The following is a 7,891-nucleotide window of genomic DNA, read 5'->3' as shown; positions in this document are numbered from 1 at the left end:
TTACTCATTATAATTAGTTCATTACATTTGATTTACAAAGTTGACATCATATTTGCAGATTTCGCAAGATGCTGATGCTTCTTCTAGAGGTAGAAGGAGTACTAGGGGTAGGGGTAGGGGTAGAGGTAGAGGTCAGTTTCAACCTACCCCAGAAGGGCCCACTGGACTGCAAAGAGGTGGACCAAGAACTAGGGGAGGGCCTACTGGGCTGCACAGAGGTGGACCAAGAACTAGGGGAGGGCCCACTGGACTGCATATTAGTGGACCTATGACTAGGAGTGGAGGTAGAGGTCAGTTTCAGGGTACAGTCCACACCGTCAGATTATATGGGCCATCTCAACATCAAACCCCACAGTCTCAGGGCAATTCTACTGTGAGCACATGATTATAATATTACATTTGGATGACATAATAAAATGTTATTTCAAATATTTAATATTGTGAAATGTTACAACGTTTCAGGGTACTGGTACTGTCAATACCGTAAGGTTATACGGACCTCCTCATACACAGTCCACACAATCTCAGGGCCTTTCTAGTGTCAATGTGAGTACTTCACACACTAAGTGTTTATTTTGGTATTTTTGGAAATAAACTTGTTATTACTAGAGAGAGTCTACTATTCTTCTATGTTAGAATCCAGTTGTCTGTTCATATTTTGTGGACACGGATATATGATCTAAACTAAAGGTTATGGATTGCCATTGACTTTATGAACTTATAGAATTATTACCTTGATCATTGTTTATGATGATGATTAATTCATGTTTCCCATATAACATATGCTGTGTGACATTAAATAGCTTGTCTATTCAACAATGTACTCTTTGGTTTGCTAGTCCCATGTGAAAGTGTGTCTAGTACTTTTGAGGGTGATGTATAAAATAGCCCAAACCCATGAAAAAGGAGGACCATTCCTGTGAATGCCCCATCTGTTTTTTGTTTTCTTGGTCCTTTCTTTGTTCGGGCTTCCGTATGATTAAGGCTTGAGTAGAATGAGGAATAGAAATCAAGTAGCTGACCTTAAATCTTTTAATTTGTTGGGGTGCTCTTGGATTCACAATATATATATATACCTGTTAAGAAAGAGTGTTGCTTGCTTGATGGTGTATGTATGTATATATATATATATATATATATTGAAACGCTAATAGCAATATATTTGCGTAGCAATATATTTGCGACGACAACAAGGTGTGGTCGTGGATGGTGCATCTAAAAACAATTAACCGCATATCAATGAAGAGAATTTTAGAGATGATATATATACATGTCATCGTTGATGGTATATTGAAAAAAAAAAAAAAAATGAAACGCAATTACTCCATAATCAAAAGATAAGGTAATTTTACTTTGATTAGGTCTATGTTGGACTGCATGAACCACTCCTACAGTTTATGATGTGGAAAAGGCAAGAGGGTGTAGGGTTCTTTGTGGTTTTTGGGTTCCGTGTCTGTTTTGGGTTGCTTTGGTGGTTTTTTTTTTCTCTTTAGCATAATTTTGGGCTGTCTTTGGTGGGACATCAAAATCATAATTTCTCTTTAGCTGTTGCTATTTTCTGTTTACTATAACTCGATGTGCTTGGGCAAAATACATATCTATACCATCACCATTGGATGGATCAGTAGCGGTTGGGCTTTGGACACTCACCAACCAACCTACGATTCCACCATGTATGTGTTTTGAATTGTTTGATAATGTGTGTGTATGTGTTTTGAATTGTTTGGTAACGTGTGTGTGTATGTGTTTTGAATTGTTTGATAATGTGTGTGTATGTGTTTTGAATTGTTTGGTAACGTGTGTGTGTGTATGTGTTTTGAATTGTTTGTTAATGTCTTTTGTCTTCTATATATATATATTTTGTATTAAACGTATCTACAATTTTGGGAATTTTTTATTTTTTATTATTGGTTCCCCAAATGTGAGCCCACAGTTGTCGACGCAGGAACATGGAACATCGCACCTAGAAGGGACTCCTTTACCAAGCGGATCTTCTCAGCATTCTCAACAACATTTGGGGCGTACTACTGCATGTACATCAGCACCTGCCAGAAGAGGTAAAACGATTGTGCCGACTGTGGATAAGGCAATTGCAGTCATGGAGTCTAACAAGAGAAAAAGGAAGAAGCCAGATTGGCAAAAATATTAGACACCAAGAAAATGGATTACGAACATCGCACATTGATCGTTGTGGATGTGTATATATATATATATGTATGGTTAATGCTACAATTTGGTTATTTTGGATGTGTAATATGTATATAGGTGATGGTAGACAGATTAACCTTGTAGCCGTTACAATTTGGTTATTTTGGATGTGTAATATGTATATAGGTGATGGTAGACAGATTAACCTTGTAGCCGTTACAATTTGGTTATTTTGGATGTGTAATATGTATATAGGTGATGGTAGACACATTGACCTTGTAGCCGTTACAATTTGGTTATTTTGGATGTGTAATACGTATATAGGTGATGGTAGACACATTAACCTTGTAGCCGTTACAATTTGGTTATTTTGGATGTGTAATACGTATATAGGTGATGGTAGACACATTAACCTTGTAGCCGTTACAATTTGGTTATTTTGGATGTGTATTATATATTTGGTTTATGTTTACAACATGTACCTTGTGTATGAAACCATTATATTTTTGATAGAAAATTCATTTTTATCAAATTATATCATGAACAGGCTCTTAACTACAATTGCACGAGGAAAACACCAATGACACCAAGACTAGGTGTAAACGCTACTTTATAGAACACAATCAATGCAATTCGGTTGGAATAGGTAAATGTACAAACAATTGAAACTCATCAAATTGTCATATTAGGAAATTGAAACAAGGTTTCGCACTTTAACATAGGTTTCACACTTTAATACAACATACTAAATAATAGTCCTTAACGTACATAGGTTTCTCCCTCTCACGGCAACATTGCCCTACTAACAGTGCAATGACGTTTCTCCCTATCATTAACAAAACAAGACAACAAAAAAAAAGCTAAGATCAAACAAGTGGCCAATGACATCCTTAAGTTTTTTTCAATGCTATTATTTTTGTACTTTTCAGCAGCAATTTGCAACGTCAACTTTGCCACTTCAGTTTCAAAACCTTTCTTCTGATCAGCTAGTTGGGCATCAAACTGTGACACAGGGAGCATAGCTTCTTCGTCAACCCACATAAAATAATCACAACCCCGATCACTTTCGCTCTGCATATTTCATAAATGAGAATTACTAACCAATTCACAAACAAAGTGTAATATAATTCACAATGGAGTTCTTCAATGTTATTTGATTTAAGAGAGTCAAAAACAAAAGAAGACAAATAAGACAACAACAAAAGGAGACCTTATGAGATTTCAAACTATTTCTATTTATGGAGTGTGAAACATTTACATCCCTAATTCTAATAAAAAATAAAATAATAATAAGAATTAAAAAAAAAAAAAAAGAGTCTAAAGACCCACCTTTCTAATTAACATTATCTTTATTTGCTTAGAACAATAAATAATTGCTGTATGCTCTAAGAGAGAGCTAAAACAGTCGCATAGAATGGGAATATATACCATGTTATTATTAATTATTATTATTGGGAATAGATTGACATATGTTTTCATCATGTACATAAAAACGATGTCATTAAACTTCAAGAAGCAATTAACAAAATTAATAAGGCAAAAGGGGATAATAATTAAACTTATGCTATTGGGATACAGAGTGATGAATGGGATACAAAGTGAATATGCTATTGGGATACAAAGTGATGAATGGGTCTCAGAAAATGGGGTCCTGCATTTCAAAAGTAAATGAATATGTTCATCAAATATCTTCTTCTTTTTTTTTTTCTTTCCTTAATTTTTTTGGCAGCTTACTTATTCAAACAAATTCATATTAATGGGTGTAAGTCTTCTATTCTCATCACATAAGCAAATGAAAAACGTCTAATATAAGTAGTCATCATCAAAAACATCAAATGGAACCCACAAAAAAACATTGGCTACACAACATGGAACACATCTCTTAGAATAGACCCACAAATCCAAACCAGCAATCACTGTACAGATTTGAATCAAATGGAGAAAAGCATAAAGAAAGTAAGAAAGAAAGAAATCGAAAACCCCTAATTTTTAAAACCTAAATTCGCACCTTATATTTACCGCATCCAATAAACCTTCTACCAAGATTTTTCTGCGTGCGAGAAGTCATCACTGGTGATTCAATTCCGCATAGGCATTTCGTACACGTAGAGGTAGACTTTGCCGGCGAACTTCCCACCGACAGTACACAGCCATTCGCATCATCTTCGTCGGCAAACTTCTCCATCGTTGACGATGGGACCGGCTGCGTGACATGCATTACAACAAGGGGGACCACAGAACAAAGGGAAGGCAGAATGCAAAATTTTAAACCAACCCATCCGACAATAGGCAAACAATATACACATCAACCAATACCTTTCAATGTTTAACCAAAAAAAAATTCACAGCAACCAATAACTTTCAATTTTTAACAACAAAAAAATTATATTCAAAACCAACGGGTCTGCTGCAGACAAGGCAAAAATATAGAGACAAAAATATTCTAAACATAGGGACCCATATCACTTTTGGACACTATAAAGCGAATTCTCCTTCGCACTTAATCAGAACATCAATACATATACAAAACAACCAAACCCATTCTCCACAAAATGTGAAGGAAAACAACCAAACTCATTCTCCAAAAAAATCTTCTACAAACAAACCAAACCCATTCTCCACAAAATCTTTAACAAAACAACCAAACCCATTCTCCACAAAATGTTCTGCAAAACAACCAAACCCATTCTCCAGAAAAATCTTCTACAAACAAACCAAACCCATTCTCCACAATATCTTTAACAAAACAACCAAACCCATAGGAAAAACTCAATCGGGAAAGTGGGCTACCTTCAGGATGACGGGACCGGATGCGTGAACGGGGGGCTGCGTGAAGGGACTGCGACGACCGGCCGGCAGCGTGCGAGGGGGGCTGCGTGACCGGGGGATGGCTACGATCGGGCGGCGCCGCGTGCGAGGGGGGCTGCGTGACCGGGGGATGGCTACGATCGGGCGGAGCACCGTGCGGTGGGGCTGCGTGAACGGGGAAGCCGAGAATCGGGCGGGGGGATGGGTGAACCAGGGGAACGGATGCGTGAGCGTGAGCGTGAGCGTGAAGGAGAAGGAGGCCAAACTGTTACCTATTAACCTAAGCAAAACGGCGCCGTTTTGCTTAGGGTTCCCTAACCATAAGCAAAACGACGCCGTTTTGCTCCAGCTTTAAAAAAAAAAAAAAAAAAATGCCATAAGGGCGATTTCGTAACTTAACCCTAATAAAACGGCATCGTTTCGAGGTTTCCGTCCAGACTAACGGTTTTGACTAACGGAGTGGCCAAAATGCAAAATTTTGGTAGTTTGGGGGGCTACTTTATGAGTTTTGGAACATCAGGGGGCTAAATCGCAAACGGCTGGTAGTTTGGGGGGCTTTTTTATATTTTTCCCTAATATCAATTATGTTCCCATGAATTATTGATTCATTTATTTCGGAAACTTTCTTTCTCCTTACGTAGCTTTAGGTGTGAATGAAAAAACCACTCAATTTAATGTTATCTTCAACTAATGATGATTCACGTTCGATCCCCACCTTTAGACAGTACACCAGAAGATGAACTTCAAAAATGGGGGAACAATATTTGTTGTAGGAAATATCCCACTTGATTTTGTTTTGTTGTGCTATTTTAGGAAATATTCCACTTCAGTTCAAATAAACTGAAGAGGATCATGTTCCCTAATCGGTAGGGAAAGGACAAAAGGCCAAAAAAATTTTAAAAATTTCGGATTGGCCACTTAGTGGGTGGCAGAACTATCTTTGTGGCCTGCTGTAGGGGGGCCGAAATTTATTCATGCCAAACCAACCCTAAGGGGGCATTGGGAGGTGGCCATTTGAGGGTAACTGAATCACACTCAAAGTTGACTTGCCATATGAGGCGGCTCTACTCACCTCCGTGGCCAGCCATCCTATTTTGCTCAAGGAGATGGTGGGTCACCCTATCCCATTTTGCTTAAAGGGTGGCTTACCTTCCTTTTTTTTAAGAAAAGCTTTTTAATTATTCTAATATTTTTAGTTCTTAGTTTTTTATTTTTTTTAAATTGTTAATGAGTTCTTTAATTTTTAATATGACATATGGCTATGTGTTAGTTTTTTATTAGGTTGACGTGAGCTTCCGTTAATTTTATAGACAGATTTTCAACGGAAGTACTATAGTACTTGAGAATAATGAGCGTTTTAACTCCAAAAAAAAAAAGAACAAAAAAAAATACTCAAAAAAAACGTGAGAATAGTATGTTACTGTTCAAACGTCCCTATTCATGCGTAAATATGGACGTGTGAACAGTAACACTATTTACACGTCCCTATTTTTTGAATAGAGATGTTTGAACAGTAAATGCCTCAAATTAGTAACATTTTCCAAAAGTAACCCTATTCCAAACGCTACTAATTGAGATTTTTTCTTTTTTTTTTTTTTTTTTTTTTGTATGAGGTATGCATTGAAATGGTCCCTTTGGATAGCTAGCTCCTTTAGTGGGTGTTGTTTGGTTGATGAGGAAGCTGATAGGGTGTTTTATTTTATTTATTTATTTGCAGCTAATTGTATAGTTGATTAAGCTAATTGCTGGATGAAATGAGACAAGGCAGGCAGATACCACCTCACAAATCAACACTATAATATTAAGTGGCCCCATTGTTCAGCCTCCCGAAATTTTGGCAGGCATACACCACAAAACAAATGAAATTTGCTCTTCAATATATGTGATCAGGAATGGTTCACCAAAGTACATCAAATCTAATATGGACAGTAACAGTGAAAAGGACAACGCCATCTTATTCAATGTCACATAGAAGAAAACAATTAAGACTTTTCCTACTTTCTTCCCAAGACCGGCCGGCAGATTCGAGGCTTGCTAGTTGATTGTAGGAGTCCGTTTCAAATTGTGTTGTTTAAAAAACTATTACTTTTAATTTATGTTGACATTGCTCTTGGTCGTAAAAATTTTAAAATGTATTTCTATTTTAAGTTTTTTTTCATTATAAAAAATTCTGTCAAACGCATTTCGAAATGGAAAAAAGGAAAAATTATTTCTTAACATTAAAAAAAGCTTTGTTTTAATTAACAGAATTAATGTAATTATTATGTGTGTCATCAATACAAAAAATCACAGATTAGTGGCGTGCCCATGACACTTTTTTTTTTAACACGCCAACACTATATATTCACGAAATACTAATTTAAAAACTAATAAAAAATTCGTTCGGTGACAAGCGATATATATATATATATATATATAAATTAAAAATTAATTGGTGACGTGTCAATGTGAACAAGTCACCAATTAGTGATGTGGGCAAATTACCACGCCACTAATTGGTGACGTGTAAACGTGACACATCACCCCCTTGATAGGGGCGACGTGTGGCATCTTAACACGTCACTCCATGGGTGACGTGTGTACCCTTAACACATCACTCCATTGGTGACGTGGGGATAACTAACATGTCACCAATGGGTGCTTAGGGAATATGCGCGCGCAAGTCCGTCTTGTTCTCTTCTCTCTTTTTTTTTCTTTCTTCCTTAGTTAGTAAACTGTTATTAATGACCTTTAATATTTAATGTGCATATTAAATGCTTAGACACTTGGCACCATTTTATGGGAACAGGATCCTCTCCAGTTCATTATGGACTGGAGAATATCCAGTTCATGGCTAAGATTTTATCTCATAAATCCTATGGCCACAAATAGGACACACATCCCATCAATAAAAATAATAATAAAATATTATTTTAAATTAAAAAAATTTAAGAAA

Source organism: Corylus avellana, chromosome ca8 (genome assembly GCF_901000735.1).
Source record: "Corylus avellana chromosome ca8, CavTom2PMs-1.0".
Lineage (NCBI taxonomy): Eukaryota > Viridiplantae > Streptophyta > Magnoliopsida > Fagales > Betulaceae > Corylus > Corylus avellana.
Note: the sequence above shows the minus strand (reverse complement) of the source record.